Consider the following 21009-nt stretch of genomic DNA (forward strand, 5'->3'; position numbering starts at 1 on the left):
ATAAACACATAAATACATATGCACATATATAGAGAGATATATAGAAGTGCATTAGAGCCCTTTACAGTTAAGTACATGAAATCATAAAAAAACATATTTATGTAATATATTTTCCTATACAGTATATACAGTATATGTATATATCTATCCCTATATATAATCATGTATTTATAAAGGTATATATATATATATTGTACCAAAATACCATTATATATATATATATATATATATATATATAGTATATATATATATATATATATATATATATATATATATATATATATATATATATATATATATATATATATATATATGTATTTATAAATAAATAAAACATATTCTGTAATATGCAGAACATTGGAATGTGAAATATTTATATTTTCATGTCGGGTAGGGACAAATGAGAATATCCGATTGGGTTTGCGCGAGAGTGGGGTGTCTCTATTGACTTCTATGGGGGAATACGTAAACGCACACGCAATATTGTAAGTTCGGCTTTTTGCTTGCATCGGGTTAGCGCGAGCACAATAACTTTATAGTTTTAAGTAGTAATTACCAGAGCAACCCGACAAGTGCAAAAAGTTTACTTCTAGCGCAATTAACGCTATAGCAAAAGCTCTAAATAGTACTCCACTTGTAATCTAGCCCATAGTATGTAATTGGAAGCACAATAAATTAAACCAATTTTACAGTACAGTGGCCCTTTAAGTATTCTGTATCCACCCTTTCTGGTGGTGCAACAAATACAGTTTTCAGATTTATTTTACAGCAAAAGCAGTCAAATTAATAATGAATGTATTATCATTGTTATTATTATTATTGTTATTAAATATTATTAATATTATTATTATTTTTTTGTAGAGCGACGACAAATGCAGCAGCACTAAAGTATTTTACAAAGTTGTTTTATTTTCTTTAATTAAAGATTTATATTGGATTAGATTACAAGTTTATCATCCCTTTCATTTAAATTATCCTGGAGTCATCTTAAAATGAAATTGTCACTCCTCATCCTTTTATCTAATGATATCATATATAGAATTGAAAAAGAAGAACATCTAGTCCTGCTCTACAGATATCCGTCTGTAATGGGGTTTAGGGTTTAATCATTTATTTAAATGGTGCACTAAGCATCGAGACTGATATTTAAATAGCTCCAGAATAGACATTCTTCCTAGGTATATTGGCCCCCTTACAATAACATTCACAACCTAGACAAATTATCTTTTCATTAAAAAAAAACCTTTATTTTGTGCACTACTATAGGTATTGACCAAATAGCATAAATTATTAAAGGGATTATACAGACTGTTTATTATTATTATTCCTCTCTATTCATGACACATCTTTATATTTTTTAAGCATCTAATTTGTGGTTGAAATGAAAACAGAAGACTACAAAGAGTACAGTTCTGCTTCATTTAAGAGGTAAATATTCACAAATTAGCTCTGTATATCATAAGACATGTGAGCTAAAATGCCATCTGCCCGCCCCTCCCCTACTAAAGTGTTCCTGTTTGAACCATGGATCTTTATTCAGTGTCATGTGCTGAGCACTGCCATAATACTTTATTTTTATTATTTTTATTATTATTTTGAAAACACAAAGTGCCCATCAAGGATTGTTCTAGTCCTTTAAAACTGATAAAGGTTTACAAAGGTTTTCAAAGGTTTTCACAAAAGTACATATAAAGGCCCCTATTTATCAAGGTCTGTCGGATGAGGTCCGACAGACCTCGCTGAATACGGCGAGCAATACGCTCGCCGTATTCAGCATTTCACCAGCAGCTCACAAGAGCTGCTGGTGCAATGCTGCCCCCTGCAGACTCGCGACCAATGGGCCACCAGCAGGGGGGTGTCAATCAACCCGATCGTACTCGATCGGGTTGATTTCCGGCGATATCTGTCCGCCTGCTCGGAGCAAGCAGACAGGTTATGGAGCAGCGGTCTTTGTGACCGCTGCTTCATAACTGCTGTTTCTGGCGAGCCTGCAGGCTCGCCAGAAACACGAGGCATCAAGCTCCATTCGGAGCTTGATAAATATGCCCCAAAGGATGGACTCCTAATACTCCTGCTTTTCTTTATTTCTACTTTTCTTTTTAAATTCACCATTTTGCTCACATTTATCTCTGCTCTTGTACTACTTTAGTAAAGTATATGTAAAGCAAAGCACTATATTTTAAATTTAGTGTTGACAACATAGAGTTTTGGATTTTCTAAATAATGACCTCACATGTGCCTTCTCATATGGGTTGTCTTTTTTGCTACCGTCTTAATCCAGCTATTAGAAGATCCTATATATATATAGTCATGACCAAAAATATTGGCACCCCTGCATTTCTGTCAGATAATGCACCACTTCACCCCGAAAATTGTTGCAATTGCAAATATTTAGGCATTCTCATGTTTATTTCTTTTGTTGGTATTGGTATGATACAGAAAAGTGGAAAAAGGAAAGCCAAATCTGACACATTCCACGCAAAACACCAAAAATGGACTGGACAAAATTATTGGCGCCTTTTCAAAATTGTAAGAAATAATGGCATTCCAAGTTTGTGATGCTCCTGTAATTTGTAATTAAACTCACCTGTATCAATTAACAGGTGCTGACAATATAGAAATCAGCCTTAAGAGCGAACAAAAAATATTGTTCTCAGTTTTAAAGTTTTTATACCACTAGACTTTATTATTTTTGTACTTTACCCAATAGACATTATATAACAAGCCATACATCAAATAATAATAGATTACAAGTTAGCATGCGTATTAAAACAATGAAAGAATTATATTAGAAGTAAAGGCAGAAAAAATATGAGATGTATCAGGTAATATAATGGTCATAATGAATTAATAAACAGTAATAAAACAAACATTCAGTGCTAGATTACAGTGCTAACCCGACTGGCACAAAAAGCCAAAAAGCGAAAATCACGATTGCATTTACACATTCTCTCATAGAAGTCAATCGGAAAAAAAAGTTGAAAACCCCCCCCACTCTCTCGTGCAAACACCATAACATATTCGCTAACCCGTCATGAAAATATGAATATTTCATATTTCAATGTTATTTCTACATACAGTAAAACTGCTGTTTTTTAAACAAATATATATTTATAACTATATATATATATATATATATATATATATATATATATATATATATATATATATATAGAGAGAGAGAGAGAGAGAGATTATTATATATAGGTATAGATATATAAAGATATATATATATATATATATATAGAGAGAGAGAGAGAGAGAGAGAGAGATTATTATATATAGGTATAGATATATAAAGATATATATATATATATATAGAGAGAGAGAGAGATTATTATATATAGGTATAGATATATAAAGATATATATATATATATATATATATAGAGAGAGAGAGAGAGAGATTATTATATATAGGTATAGATATATAAAGATATATATATATATATATATATATATATATAGAGAGAGAGAGAGAGAGAGATTATTATATATAGGTATAGATATATAAAGATATATATATATATATATATATATATATATATATATATAGAGAGAGAGAGAGAGATTATTATATATAGGTATAGATATATAAAGATATATATATATATATAGAGAGAGAGAGAGAGATTATTATATATAGGTATAGATATATAAAGATATATATATATATATAGAGAGAGAGAGAGAGAGATTATTATATATAGGTATAGATATATAAAGATATATATATATATATATATATATATATAGAGAGAGAGAGAGATTATTATATATAGGTATAGATATATAAAGATATATATATATATATATATATATATATATAGAGAGAGAGAGAGAGAGATTATTATATATAGGTATAGATATATAAAGATATATATATATATATAGAGAGAGAGAGAGATTATTATATATAGGTATAGATATATAAAGATATATATATATATATATAGAGAGAGAGAGAGAGAGATTATTATATATAGGTATAGATATATAAAGATATATATAGGAATATCTATTTAAAAATACTTAAAACATATTCTGCTATATGTAGAACATTAGAATGTGACATAATTACAGTAAATACATAGTTATACACTTTATTAAATATGAATATTGCTTATCTGTATTACATGAAAAATAATTGTCTTTTCTACTGTCTGTTTTCTTTTGAAATTATTTAATTTTTATTATTTATAATTATGTTTCATTTTTTCACCCTGCGTTGTGTCTTGATTTATGAGATCTTATATCTTCTTTTCATTGTTGGATATAAATAAAAGTTAAAAAAAAATGAATATTGCAGAAATATGCTTTATCATGCCTTCTACTTAACGGCTAAAAGATCTAATGCACTGATATATGGTATGATATGGTCTGATGAAGGGGTGTATTCCCCGAAACATTACTGAATAAAAGGCTCTTGCTGCCCAGGGAGTGCTGTCTTTTATGTACGTATACTTATCCTATTCAGCACAATGGCATATATATATAGGCATACTTATATATTTATGTGTTTATAAGTGTATATATGTCTGTAAATATATATACACATATATAAATACATAAAACATACACACACACACACACACACATATATATATATATATATATATATATATATATATATATATATATATGCATGACTTTTTTTGTCTAACACCTGAGATCTCAAATCTTTGAGCCCTTATAACTTTTGTGTGAAATATATATTTTTTTAAGGGGTTAAAGACAGTCTACAAAAATGTGATAAAGATTAAACTAGTATTCTCATCGAACTAGGGGCTGAGCTGCTAGTTACTTGTTGGCAGTGAATGGAACTAGACAGTGGTTGATACAAATGTTGGACATGTGACTCATATCAATGTGCCCTCTAATATCTGCAGTTAATTGTTGTGCATATGAAGATTCTGAGCACCAGAGGGCATTCATAGGCCATTCTAGGCCTGACTTGCTCTGCAGCCTCTTTACCCTATTAAAAAAATGGATGTGAAACTATATAATTAAACTAATACTCATCCATTATTGGTTCTGAGAAGAATCACATGCCAACAACGTTAAAGGGATATTCCAGCCAAAATTGGAAACCACATGGGTGCATTTCGGTATTGAACAGAAGCAATTTTGTAATATACATGTATTAGCAAAAATGCTCCGTATAAAAGCTATAGCAGTTTCAAAAGTGTATTTAAATATGCACCGTGCACCAGCATTTTAAACACAGCACTTGCTCAGAGAACCTAAGGTGCTTGTACCATCTGGTAATGACTCAATTTGTAGATTGCTGACATGATACAAGCCCCAGTGATGATCTGAGCAACTGCAGTAATTAAAATGTGGGGGCAGTGACAATATCTAGTTATGCATCACATGCACATGCAGAGAAAAATGCAAACACTAAAACAGTGATAACTTTTGCTAGAAGTATTTTTGCTAATACATGTATATTGCAAATATGTTTCTGTTCAAAGATGTAATTAATCTATGTGCATTTAAATTTTGACCGGAATGTCCCTTTAACTACTACATAACTGAATAATAACTTAATTATGACTATGTTCAATTATTACAAGTTTACAAAAAGTTTTCAACTGAGGCATTGACAATCAAATATATTCTTCAAGAAAACATATCATATTGCAGTCAGTGCATATATTGACCCCATATTGGGCCAGATTACAAGTTGTGCACTAATGTCCCTGATAACATTGGCTTTGATATTACATATGTTTGATAGTCCATGATAAAGCACGTTAATCAGAGAACAGATATCGCAGCCGACTTCACTCAATCTCAGACTATACTTTCAATGGATATCGCCACTGCGCTACCTTATGCTGGTAATTTACAAGTTGTTTGCGCTTGAACAAAAGCTGAAACTACACTAGAATATTTAGCACAACTTCAGACGTGAAGTAAACTGTAAGAGTTCAAAAAATAGTTGCACAAAACACATGTGAAAAACATTAAAATAAAGTATTTCACACATGGATACCCATTTTAATAAAAAAATATAATTTTAATATTAATAAAATGGTTTTAAAAGGGATATGGTATATAGTGTTTGACTGGAAAGGGCTCCAATGTATGTATATGTGTGTGTATGTGTGTATGTATAAATGTCTATATATATGTATATCTGTGTATACATGTGTTTATATGTGTAAATATGTATTTGCACACATACATACATATATACACACTCGTATATACATAATACACATATATACACATGTATACACTTATATAGACTTATAAATTTACTTTTGAGCCCTTCTCAGTCAAATACCTTGAAACATGCAATATAATTTTTATTCAAATTTAATGTGTCAATGTGTTCTAAATAGAAATACTTGATATTCCTATGTTCTTCACATATAAAAAAAGTCTTCTTTATTTTTAAATAGATATTTCTATATATATATATCTGTATATACAATTGTTATGTGTGTATGTATGTATATATATATATATATATATATATATATATATATATATATATATATATATATATATATATATATATATATATATATATTCATATAGATATATATTTTGCAAAAAAGTGATCTTTATATATATATATATATATATATATATATATATATATATATATATATATATTTGGAAAGGCAAGTGGAATAGATAGAAGGAACAATCCAAATTAGCGCCAAACCAGAGAGAGGGTGAAAACACAACCAACTGCTGCAGACCAGGTCCTATGTGCCTCAAAACATAGGAAAAAAAACCCTGAAATAAATGTATCCAACGCAGAGGGAATGTGTAACAATAAAGTGTCCAAATATGTTGCAATGTGCAAAAAGAACACTGTAGCCACAATAAGTTCAGATATTCATATATCAAGATGGAACACATAGTCCCAACTGTTGGTCGTAATAGGAAAAAACAACTTGCTGGAAATAAAGGCAGATGGAATTCCTACTTACGAGATGTGATCTCAATCCTATGAAGTAAGAGTACGGCGGAAGGGGAGGGTATAACCCACACTGGAGAACTGGATAGAGCAATCTGATAGAAAGGTGTCACTTCTCGCCACTGCTGGAAGATGAATTCTCTATAAATAGTTCCAGGTAGGGTTGCACCAATACCGATACTAGTATCGGTATTAGTGCCAATCAGGGATAGGCACAGCAAAGACTGTGGTGGACATTTTCCAAAGTACAGACTTTATTGAAGGACACCAAGGCACATTTGACATTAAAAACATTATTTTATAGTTCTTGGTGTTATTATACTAATGCAGATACCACTGATCCTATAACCAGCCCTCCTCCTGCTATACCCACGAGCCAGTGTCACTACTGTGTCTTTGTATAGTGCTGGGTGTTGTTATACTGATGCAGATACCACTAATCCTATAACCAGCCCTCCTCCGGCTATACCCATGAGCCAGTGTCACTGCTGTGTCATTATAGAGTGTTGGGTTTTATTATACTGATGCAGATACCACTAATCCTATAACCTCCCTCCTCTGCCTATACCCATGTGCCAGTGTCACTACTGTGTCATTATATTGCGCTGGGTGTTATTATACTGATGCAGATACCACTGACCCTATAACCAGCCCTTGTCTGGCTATACGCATGTGCCAGTATCACTACTGAGTCTTTGTATAGAGCTGGGTGTTATTATACAGATGCAGATACACATCCAGTATTTCACTCAGGCTTTATTTATTCTATAACTTATCACCCAATATCTCTAGCAGTCTCTTGACAAGCCACTAACTTTATTTACACTACATATATTTTTTATTCCTATTATTTAATCAGAAAGAAAAGATATACTAAGGTTGTGGCGGACACTGCAAGGGCTAGTCACGGACACCAGTGTCCATGTACGAACACCTTGCCTATCCCTGGTGCCAATACCAAGTATTTGCACGAGTACTTGTACTCGTGCAAATGCACAGATACTTAAACCAATACCTCCAATTCCTACCCATACGCCATCTTGTGGCATTTTTCAAACTGCATGTTCCCATTTCATTTTAAGCCGGAGTGGAGACTTAACTAAAAAATCTTCACTTCTGTTCTGCCAATACAAATTGCTGCTATTTGTATTATTGTGTGTCAGAGCAGTGCTCCAAAAGCTGCTACTTTACAGCTGGAAGCCTACCTGGGAGAGATCACTGTACCTCATTCAGACAAACCCCTGAAGTACTGGTCAGTTAATAAACTGAGATTTAATGGCCCAAAAATATCTTTCTGACCCATGCTGTAGTGTGAAAAGTGAAAGACTGTTCAGCTTAGCGTCAAAAGTCCTTACTGATAGCAGAAACAGACTTATAGCTGAACATGCAGAGATGCTTCTGTTCCTTAATAAGAACTTACCACTAACTTTTGAAAAATTATTCTAATTGCTAGATTACCTGTTATACTGCTAGTTCTCATCTTGCACAATTATGCTCAAAACATACTGTACTCTGAGGAACATCCTTAGCCAGGGCTGGACTGGGAATAAAAAGCAGCCCTGGAAAAATATGAAGAACAGCCCTATTTTCTGTTGAGCCAGTAGAATGCAAATGCACCATTTTTCTCAAAGGGGATTACTGGGATACCCCTTCCCCAATATTATTTTCAGAATTAAATTATATTACTTTGTATTAAGTACCAATGTCAGATTGATGAGTTATATAGGCACCCTACAACCCAATTGCATCTAGTAATCACCACTTTAAATTGTAGCTTTCCAGCCCCAGCTGCTGCAGCTGTTATTTATTGTTATAATTAATATATGTTATTGTAATATTTTTATTTATAAAGGTTCTGTGAACTTTGTGACAACAAGCACATAAAACTGTTTTATTATTTCAACGTGTTTTGAGATACAGTTCATAATTATAAAGAAGCAATCTTAAATCATTAGTCTGTATTGTGCTTTGTACACTGTCATGACATAAAAAAGTATCGGTAATTGGTATTGTGAGTATTTGAAAAAGTATCAGTACTTGTACTCAGTCTTAAAAAATGGTATCGGTGCAACCCTAGTTCCAGGAGATCTCCATTCTTGCATTCCGTCCTAATACAAATCCCCTGCAATCACCTTCTTCTATTGCACTAAACGCGAAGGTCCTTTTGCATAGGCCCTGGGATCCACATCAATAAACCTCCTATTATTGATCCCCAGTGCTTTTTTACTAGCTTTACTCAGCTGAAATGTGCTTCTCTCCAAGTCAGAGACACTCTGGAGGCTCTCTTTCCACCTAGCAGCTGGAGAATAAATTACCCTCATTTGACTAAACACAGGTGACTATATATATAAATTTAATAATAAAAAGAGCCTTTTCTTCTATGTGAAGAACTTCTAATTTAGTGCACTTGGTCTAAGGTAGTGAGAATAAGTTAACGCAGTCGCTGTATCTGAATTCCTGAAGTTAGTATGTCTGTCTTTTGCTTACGTGCTGACTTTTTACTTTCAACTTGTAATATGCACGCTATTTTTACTTTGAGCTGTTGTAATCTGTCCCAAAATAACTGATCAGTTAAAGGTTAACAAAATGGCATCATACATTTATGCATGAGATAACATTCCTTTATAATGCTGATAAATGAATATTTTGCTAGAAAGGTTCCTGCAGAAATTCATGCATGTTGCATAGCACTGACCTGCAAGGATATTAATAGCTTATGAACTATTTTGTTGACTATTTTAGTTTTATTTCATACACAGATAATGTTAACATTTATTACAGGAACTATAAAGACAAGAGATTTGTTTTTAAAAAATAATTTTGTGTTTGAACAAATTTAGAAGAGGCTTTTTGAGGCAACAGCAAGGTTGTATGCCTTTAGTATCACTGTATCCATGTAATATCTGTAAATAAGACCTATGTGGCTGCATAGCAACAGATTTTATATGTGATTTTAGGAGACTTTATGTCAGCTATTTATCAAATAATTCTACATAATTAGATCAATAGCATTTGTAAGAAACAATTGAAAATCAAATTGAAGAGACATGAAACACAATTTCTTTATTTTATTATTGAGTTTTAAACAAATTATCAATATACTTCTATTTGCTTAATTCTCTTGGTATCCTTTGTGGAAAGAGGAGAAATGCACAACTGGGAGGCGGAGCTCGCTGAACACATAGTGTGACTCAATGACAAAAGGCATATATGTACAGCCAATAATCAGTAGCTGCAAGTAGTGGTCACGAAACTGTCATAGGTATGATTTTAAACAATGAATACCAAGAGAACAAAGTAAATTAGATAGTATAAGTAAACTGGAAAGATGTTTAAAATTGCATTCGCTATCTAAATCAGGAAAGTTTAATTTTAACTTTACTATCCCTTAAAGTATTGTTCATTTAACTGTGTTTTGATAAAGCTATATGAATGACTTCCTTTTTTTTAAGGGACAGTCACGATATCAGGGGAACCCTTAAGCATTCCAAATGTCTTTCTTTTTTGAAAAATTACCAACATTAAATAGGAAATGTGCCCTATACAATGTTCCGATGACATTATACTGGCTCCCTGGTATCTTCCCTCTGGTAATCTGTGGTTATCGTTGAGAAAGGGAAATTGCCAGCTTCAGTCTCTAGGCCGAGATGCCAAATGCATTTCAAAATCCCATCACGTGTGTCATTCCTGTACAAGAACCATGTTCAAGATCTCAGAAAAAGTAAGGGTTAATAAAAGATAAACTCTAAATACACAGCCTCAGTAGAAATAATTATATTATTAAGATCCAAGTACTCCCCTTATACGCAGACTGCTGCCGTCCCACAATCTCTCCCAAAAAAGTCCAACAGATGTACTAGATACAGGAGGTACTGGCCCCCCCTGGGGGCTTGAAAGTGTTAAAAACACCTTAGGTATTTTCCAATTTGCCCACAAAGTATGCGTTTTCTCTTCAACGCTATGGAAGAACTAACAAAAGTGTTGTATGCCGATGAAAAGAATTACCAAAAAGGAAAGTACTCACAGGATGGATTTGTAGCGACCAACCAGTTTATTGAAGGCACGCAACTACAGCTCCTTCAAGCCCTTTAATGACGTTTTAAGCTCTTGAGAATGGCGTGTAATACTGTTGAAACGTGTTGGGATAAAATAAAGTTTATTATTGATATACTAGGAGCTTTTATTTCTCTCCTCTGAACCAGCGCCTCTTCTATCTAGTGCAAAGTTAGGGTTAAGAATTGGGGATAGGGTAAGGGAAAAAAGGGTTTAGAGTTAAGAATACTCTAAGGAGATTAGTGGATTAACAGGAGTTTGCTGCCCAATGACAGAATTAAAACTAACAGTCTAGCACTGGTGAGACCACAATCAAGTTGCAATATTTTTACAATCACAATATTGTTGTTGGGACAGCATTGACAACAGGAACTGTTCACTCTCACCAACTCCTATGCAATGTTATGAAGTCCAGTAACCAGATAATGGAGTTATGTGTGCTTTAGTGAATCAGGAACAACAACCAGCAATTATTAACTTTGAGTGTTTATCTTTGGTCACATGAAATCTTGGGAGATAGGCTTTATATCAGTGTTTCCTATATACGGTCCTCACGTTTCCCCAACAGGCCATATTTTCATTATAGCTGAACTAGTGCACAGGTGAAATAATCAGCTTATCAGTAACCATGGTTACTAACCAGCTCTCACCCATCAGCTGATTATTTCACCTGGGCACTAATTCAGCTATAATGAAAACATGGCAGGTTGGGGGCTGCATTTGGGAAACACTGCTTTATATCATACTTTTAGCAATGTCAGTTCCTTCTAACAATCAGTTATTTTTAAAGTCTGAACAATAACTTTCCATTGCAAAAGAAGAAAGAAACAGCAGCTACACACGAGTTGCTTGTCAGTGTCAGTGTTTCTGACACTTTTCACTAAGATGCTACTGATCAAACATAGAAACAATACACAATGAAACAGAGTTACCCTATAATTCTGTGGCTAAATTATTTGACAGATATACAATAAACATTTTGATCTTGCACCTTTATGCAGACTTAGAACAGATTTTATTCACTGCACAAACCTCAGGCTGCATAAAAAAACCTGTTAATACTGGCAATTCAATCATTCAAGTTAGATACAGAAATTTAGAGAATATAACAATGTGCAATGGTTGACTCTAACTTTTTTTCCCCAGAATAGTCAATAATCAATAAAACTTAAAATTATTTCACAATCTGACAACTGTTAGTTTAGATCTGGTATTTATATTTAGTTTACAAATGAATATTATATAAAAATAAATTTCCAATGCAAAATAATAATCAGATCACAAAATATGTTAAGATCAATAATCCTAAATAAATAATAAAATGATCACGGCTTATTATGTATATGACATTTGATGATCTGCCTTTAAAAGTTACATTAAAATAATATATGTTCTTATAATATCTAGGGGCTATTTTGTGTCTAAAATATATTTATCAATCTAACTTTTTGTGAAATTTGAGCATATGTTATAGTCTCTAATTTTAATTGCAACTCCATTTTAGAGCAGTATTGGATTTAAGTCTAAAAGTATTAATATTTTAAGCATGTATTCTGCTCAGTATATCTATCATGGTACTCATGAATATTGATAATATATGTATCATGCATAAAGATGTCTTACTAGCTGCTTATTAAATTAACCAATTGTGTTAAAGATTATGGAGTTCATATAGCTCATTAAAGACAATAGTTCACTTAAGGACTTTTAACTTCAGATTAGAAACTTACAGCAGACATTGAACTGAGGTTTATTAGGGGTACTTTAGGCAAGGTAATTTTTAATTATCGTGATTGCAAATGGATAGGAAAAAAAAGAACTTTTGGAGATATAGTTTATCCATATGATTAATAAAGAACTTGGCAACTTGATTCAAAGTGTTCTGCAGTATCTAGATAAGCCTTTTATTTTATTTATTTTTTGTGCCACCCTATCTACCTACTTCATTAATGTGATCTCAACATAGAAATTGCGTGACTGAGGCCAACCTGCAATCAGGAAGTTAGCCAATGTAATCCAAACATTATGAATCATTTCTAACAATGTAACAACAATACAACAGATCCCTTCCGGAAATGAATTTATTTCTTTTATACCTGTACACATCATCAGGTTATACGAAGAAAGCAAAAAAAAAAGTATTATACAGAATTAAATAAAGCTTTATTATGTTAAAATACAAAGACAATCAAGAAGAATATTGACCATAATGATTAGGTGAACAGAAGGATCCGTTGTATAAGTGCCTCTTCTGTTCATTTTAGACTACAGAGAAGAGTTATTTAAATAGTCAGATGGAAAGTGCAGCATTAAGATCTCATTGCATGCAGCATGAGTGATGCAGAGCGAATTCTGGAGTCCAGATGACATCACCCTCTGCAGTGCAAGCCCAGATATTTGAACAATATTATTTTCTGTGCTTAGAAGCAGAGGCATTTAACCTGTTGATTACCAGAAAGGTGTGCAATGCTATGTTATGCAATGCAAAATAATATAGTCCTCCTCAGCAGCCAAAGGGTTAAAAACACCATTTCTATGACAAACAAAATAACGTATATTGTTATATTATAATGGTAAAAATGGGACATTAAAGAAAGTAGCACATTCCCCAGTACCTAAAATACACGTTTGCTTTTAGGCTACACATTTTTTTGTCAGGTAAGAGGTCTCTGAATAGCTAACATTCTTATCAGAAAACCCGTCCAAGAAAAAAAGTTCCACCCAAAACTATTGCTTAACGTCTGCTCTATTGATTTTATTAGTCATTCTTTATAAATCAGATAGCAATTCTAAAAGACTGCAAACATTTGCTCTGTCTTGCTATTGTCCCGGACTAAGCATAAACCTTTCACTTTTGATATATAAGTATTGATTATTGCTTGTCTTATTGTTTTCCAACTGCAGGTATTTTAATGATGATCTATAGGGATTGGCGATAATTTTTTTCCCATTAAATAAAATTTGTGATTTTACATAATCCCTATTTTATTTATTTATATGTTTATTGCTTCCTCACAGCCCCTACCTTAACTATATAAGTACACTATATACTTTGTGTACATTTTATCCAATAACTGGTAATTTAAAGTGATGGTAAATCCTAGCATCTCAAAAACGCTATGATTTAGCAGCACTAAAAATAAAGGTGACCTTCACTCACCCATTTAAAAAGAACTGTGTAGAAGGTACCTTTATTTTGTTGCGGCTTCACTGTTAACCTGAGTGGCTCCGGCCCATGTCAAAAGTCTTTTTTTTATGAGGTGGCATTTCTACCTCTTAGCCAATAGCTGTGCTAGCCGTATGGCACTTTTTTGTTTTTAGTGCATTTTTTAAACACTAGGATTTACCATCACTTTACCAAAAAAAAGCGCTCTCCATTGAAGTCTATGGGGAGAAGAATTTAACGCTGTCACAATAAATTACTTTAATTATTTTAGTGCTATTTGCATGTCACTAAATAATACATGTCACTTCTATTTGGTTATAATGACCACCTGCTATGGAGAACGTGACCCGTTGCAATAAAGGGATATGATACATTGTGCTTTAGTTAAAAAAATATGTTAAAACAAAGTAAACATAAAAATAAACAGGTTGTGTTCAAAACTGCTGAGAACTTAAGTTGCATTCTGCCTCTTTTGAGCATTGGCAAGAACAGACTTCCTGTTTTTCAAGCATTCCTTGAATAGTAAACCAGCCTTTTTCTAGAGACCCCAGTCCCATTGTTGGGTTGTGACAAGTAATGGACACTGCACAACTGAAGTAAAAAAAGAGATACAAGGTAAAATCCTGAATAACACATATTGAAATGGTTTCTAAGTATAAGCCAGTGATTAGTGCTTTTTTATTACAACAATGAAACAGACTTCTTTATATCTGTGTGTATATATATATATATATATATATATATATATATATATATATATATATATATATATATATATATATATATATATATATAAATAAGTACCAGTGTCTCCATTCATTACCAGATTTTCTGATCTTTCCATGTGATTCAGTGCTTTATTACCCCTAACTGTGAACCCCTTATTGCATACAAGTTAACTGTGACCCCCCATGCATTATCACTAAATAAACCTCTGTTCTGCAATGATTTCAAAACATGTCTACAATTAATAATGCTCCCCTCACTGAATGAACCCCCTTAATAACTAATCAAGGTACCCTGTAAATGATTTCCCCACTACAAATCCCCAGTATTTAAAGATCCCTCAGTTATTTATATAGGAACTCTTACACCTGTAGCCATTTAGATGGGAGTTCTTATAATAGGTATGGACCCTTTAAATAGTGGTAGTATGCGTCTACGTAAGGCAGCAGCTGCTGCAGAAGACAGGCTTCAGTGTTTCACTGGAGGAATGCCGAAGCAGGAGCCTGTTTAAGGAAGTTTGCTATGAAATCTCATGAGAGTTAAGTGACATCTCATGAGATCACAGTTTAAGAGTTCATGACCTCAGCACTGCTGATGCTGATTGGCTGCTGTTTATTTCTTCATTTTTTTTTACCTGCAGCTGGGCAGTAGCTGAGTATAACTTTTTACACAGAACTTACTCTGGTGAGCTGAGGAAATTGTGAGGTAAAATATCTTCCTTTTTACATAGAGATGCACAGGTGATATTTTCCTGTCAACTTTTTACAGTTATACTGCATCAGTTTCAAGTGATTTAGCATATGAGTATTATGTCCCTTTAAATATCCCTTTCAATCCTATTTTAGTGATGTCCATTACCCAAGTTCCAGCATCTTCCAGTCTCTGGATTTAGGTCTCATGCAATCATGTTCCTCTACTTAGTCTTCACACTGATTTCTTCATTTTTATGCGTTGATTTTTAAATCCTTAACACACTGTGTGCAGAATTATTAGGCAAATTAGTATTTTGACCACATCATGCTCTTTATGCATGTTGTCTTACTCCAAGCTGTATAGGCTTGAAAGCCTACTACCAATTAAGCATATTAGGTGATGTGCATCTCTGTAATCAGAAGGGGTGTGGTCTAATGACATCAACACCCTATATCAGGTGTGCATAATTATTAGGCAACTTCCTTTCCTTTGGCAAAATGGGTCAAAAGAAGGACTTGACAGGCTCAGAAAAGTCAAAAATAGTGAGATATCTTGCAGAGGGATGCAGCACTCTTAAAATTGCAAAGCTTCTGAAGCGTGATCATCGAACAATCAAGCGTTTCATTCAAAATAGTCAACAGGGTCGCAAGAAGCGTGTGGAAAAACCAAGGCGCAAAATAACTGCCCATGAACTGAGAAAAGTCAAGCGTGCAGCTGCCAAGATGCCACTTGCCACCAGTTTGGCCATATTTCAGAGCTGCAACATCACTGGAGTGCCCAAAAGCATAAGGTGTGCAATACTCAGAGACATGGCCAAGGTAAGAAAGGCTGAAAGACGACCACCACTGAACAAGACACACAAGCTGAAACGTCAAGACTGGGCCAAGAAATATCTCAAGACTGATTTTTCTAAGGTTTTATGGACTGATGAAATGAGAGTGAGTCTTGATGGGCCAGATGGATGGGCCGTGGCTGGATTGGTAAAGGGCAGAGAGCTCCAGTCCGACTCAGACGCCAGCAAGGTGGAGGTGGAGTACTGGTTTGGGCTGGTATCATCAAAGATGAGCTTGTGGGGCCTTTTCGGGTTGAGGATGGAGTCAAGCTCAACTCCCAGTCCTACTGCCAGTTTCTGGAAGACACCTTCTTCAAGCAGTGGTACAGGAAGAAGTCTGCATCCTTCAAGAAAAACATGATTTTCATGCAGGACAATGCTCCATCACACACGTCCAAGTACTCCACAGCGTGGCTGGCAAGAAAGGGTATAAAAGAAGAAAGTCTAATGACATGGCCTCCTTGTTCACCTGATCTGAACCCCATTGAGAACCTGTGGTCCATCATCAAATGTGAGATTTACAAGGAGGGAAAACAGTACACCTCTCTGAACAGTGTCTGGGAGGCTGTGGTTGCTGCTGCACGCAATGTTGATGGTGAACAGATCAAAACACTGACAGAATCCATGGATGGCAGGCTTTTGAGTGTCCTTGCAAAGAAAGGTGGCTATATTGGTCACTGATTTGTTTTTGTTTTGTTTTTGAATGTCAGAAATGTATATTTGTGAATGTTGAGATGTTATATTGGTTTCACTGGTAAAAATAAATAATTGAAATGGGTATATATTTGTTTTTTGTTAAGTTGCCTAATAATTATGCACAGTAATAGTCACCTGCACACACAGATATCCCCCTAAAATAGCTATAACTAAAAACAAACTAAAAACTACTTCCAAAACTATTCAGCTTTGATATTAATGAGTTTTTTGGGTTCATTGAGAACATGGTTGTTGTTCAATAATAAAATTAATCCTCAAAAATACAACTTGCCTAATAATTCTGCACTCCCTGTAGTTAAGTGGATAACTAATCAGGTTTGAAGTGAGAGAGTAAAATGATAGAATTATTAACTAATTAAGTACATTAAAAAAATATTTCTATGTACACTTTCAATCGGTATGAAGTATTGAGTTTATTGTTCCTTTAATCCTTGTTTCAGCTATGTCTATTATCCAAGTTCCTACATTTTCCAGTCACTAAATTTAAGTTCCATATATAAATTTAAGTTCTCATAATCTTGCTATGGTCTTGACTACTTCCTTTTTATTTCGTTTTTAAATCCTCCTGAATCAAAAGCCAATGAAGGCAGCTCCTTGGTGAACAGATTGGTCCATCTCTTCAGTCATTTATACTAGAGAAAAACACAAAAAACAAGGACGCAAAATGACCTAGTACAGTCACAGACCAATGATAATAAAAATAAAAAAATAAACAGATAAAAATTAAATCTCCAGGTGCAACCCACAAAGACTGGAACTTCACAGACTCCCAGCAGGATCCCATGGCCTTTCTGTATCCAGACAAAATGTAGTAATTACAAAGAATATAATCTCTGTAGTAAATATGACAGAGTGAGAATTTTGTGTTTAATACTGGAGTCAAGAGGAAGCCAGTGAAGGGATTGACAGAGAGGTGCAGCAGATGAAGAGCGACGTGTAAGGAAGATGAGCCTGGCAGAGGCAATCATTATGGATTGTAAAGGAGCTAGGCAGCAGCTAGGGAGACCAGAGAAAATGGAGTTGCAGTAGTCATGGCAGGAAAGGATGAGTGAGTGGCAGTGGTGTATTTAGGTTTTATGCTGCCCTAGGCACTCAATTCTCACAATTATGCCCCCCCCCCAACAAGTATTCTCATTTTCAAACACAGGGCTGTAAAAAGTGCAGAAGGTCTCTCAGACTGGAAACAGTTTGTGTGATTTGTATAGAAAAGTGTGACTGCTCTTCTATACAAAACATTCATACTGTTCCCAGTCTAACACCGTTCTGCACTTTTTACAGCCCTGTGTTTGAAAATGACAGGCCGGGCTCTGGGAATAGAAGAACTGGATAGTGGCTGTGCTCAGTGTGCTATGTCAGTCCCATCTAGCTTGTGCCCTTAGTGTATTCCCCTGGGGCAGCCTTCATACCCTCGCAATACACACTACATGCGGCAACATTATTTTCCCAGTCTGAGATTTCATTCTCTATTACTGTGATTCGGCTCTACAGTGTGGGAGTAGCACTACAAAATTCTTGTTGTAGCGCTAATCCCACACTGTCCGGATCAGTAATAGAGAATAAAATCTCCGGCTAGGAAAATAATGTGGCTGCATGCAGTGTGTTGTTACACTCACATTTTAAGTTACCATACCTCTGATCAGTCAGTTCTACTGAATTGCCCAATGACCAGTCCGGGCCTGGTGGGTATCTCTAATAGGCAGGCAGCGTCTCCCTCTATCACGCCCTGCTCCAGTCCTCGACTCCTCACACTGATCAGAAAAGCCGGTCACATTACCGCTTAGCGGTAAGCCGCCTGGGCAAAATTAAAGATTTTTTTTAAAGCATGGCCAGATATTGATTACAGGGGACAATTGCCGCCCCCCAAAATCTGCCACAATAGGCACTGGCCTTGTTGGCCTATTCATTAATATGCCCCTGGTGAGTGGATTAAAATCTTAGATGTGTCTTGTGCAAGGAAATGTCTAATTTTAGAGATGTTTTTAAGGTGGAAGCGGCAGGCTTTAGCCAAGGACTAAATGTCAGGAGTGAATGAAAAATCTGAGTCACGTGTGACCCCAAGACATCGGGCATGTGGGGTAGGGGTAATGATGGAGTTATCAACAGTTATAGAGAAGTTGGGGGTGGAGATTTTTGAAGAAGGGGGAAAATAAGGAGCTCAGTTTTGGAGAGATTTAGCTTACATAGTGAGAGGACATCCAAGATGAGATTTGAGAAAGACAGTTAGTGACACAGGTTTGCAAGGAAGAAGATAGGTCCGGTGCAGAGAGGTAGATTTGGGTGTCATCTGCATGCAAATGATATTGAAACCCATGGGACTTAATAATTAGATTGAGAAGAGAAGGGGACCGAAGACAGAGCCTTGCAGTGCTCCAACAGAAAGTGTTAACAGGGCAGAGGATGCTCCAGAGAAGGATACACTAAAGGTACAGTTAGACATATAGGAAGAGAACCATGAGAGAGTTGTGTCGCAAATGCTGAAGGATTGGAGGGTTTGGAGCAAAAGAGGGTGGTCGACACTTTTAAAGGCTGCAGACAGATCATGGAGGATAAGCAGAGAGAAGTGGTCTTTCGATTTTGCTGTAAGTAGGTCGTTGGTAACCTTAACAATTGCTGTCTCTGTGGAGTGATGGGGGCAAAATCCAGATTGCACTGGTTCAAGGAGGGAGTTTAGTGTAAGGAAATGGGATAGACGTACATATACTAGCTTTTCAAGAAGCTTCGAGGCAAGAGGGAGTAGGGAAATAGGGCGGTAGTTTAATAGGGAGGTTGGATTGAGAGAAGGTTTTTTGAGGATAGGTGTGACCAGTGCGTGTTTAAGAGATGAGGGAAATATACCAGTGCTAAGGGAGAGGTTGAAGATGTGTGTGAGTATAGGGGTTAGTATTGAAGAGAGGGAGGGGAGTAGCTGTGAGGGGATGGGGTTGAGGGGACAGTTAGTGAGGTGAGAGGATAGTATAAGGGCAGAAACTTCATCCTCTGTAACAAGAGCAAAAGAGCTAAATTTATGGCTATGTGGGTTTTGGATGTTTGTGAGCTTTTGAAGGGGTGGGAGACCAATAGCATGTTGAGAGCTGATTTCATTTTTGATGGACTCTATTTTGTTATTGAAGTAGCTAGTAAAATCTTGAGCTGAGAGAGAAGTTGTAGTAGGAGGTGGGGGTGGGCGGAGAAGAGTATTGAACGTGGAGAACAGACGTTTTGGGTTTGAAGAAAGAGTAGAGATAAGAGTGGAGAAGTAATGTTGCTTATATAGATTAATGGTAGAAAAGTAAGAGTTCAAAATGAACATGTAGCAAAGAAAGTCAGATGAACTCCGAGATTTTCTCAAGTGTCGCTCAGCAGTACAGGAACATCTGCATAGGTACAGTGTCAGAGGAGTATGCCAGGGCTGAGGAAGAGTGTATGATTTCCGAGCTATGGTAGGTGGGGCCAGATTGTCAAGGACCGATGTAAGGGTGGAGCTATAGTGGCAGATCGATTCATCAGGGCAGGAAAAGGAGGAGATGGAAGAGAGGAGAGGTTCAAGAGAGCTAGCGAGCTTTTGCTGATCTAATGACTTGATGCTTCTTTGAAGCTTGGTGGGAGGGGTAGGAGTGAGAGTGTGATAATTGTATATACTGCCTTACATACTCATCTCAACAAACGTAATTTGTTCTCTTTTAATGTTCATATACATTTAATTGACAACTTTCACCCCCCCCCTCACTATAAAGCAGCAGTATGCCCTCCAATCAATGCTTGGTATTGTTCCAATATCCGGTCTCTGATACTTGTTGTCAGTCATTGGATCTAAAGTTCCGCCTTTCCTGTTTGTCTCCTGATATCTAAAGGGTTTTTGTCTGCACCACTTCCTATACGCATTATTATTATCTCTGTGTAATGCCAA

Source organism: Bombina bombina, chromosome 5 (assembly GCF_027579735.1).
Source record: "Bombina bombina isolate aBomBom1 chromosome 5, aBomBom1.pri, whole genome shotgun sequence".
NCBI lineage: Eukaryota > Metazoa > Chordata > Amphibia > Anura > Bombinatoridae > Bombina > Bombina bombina.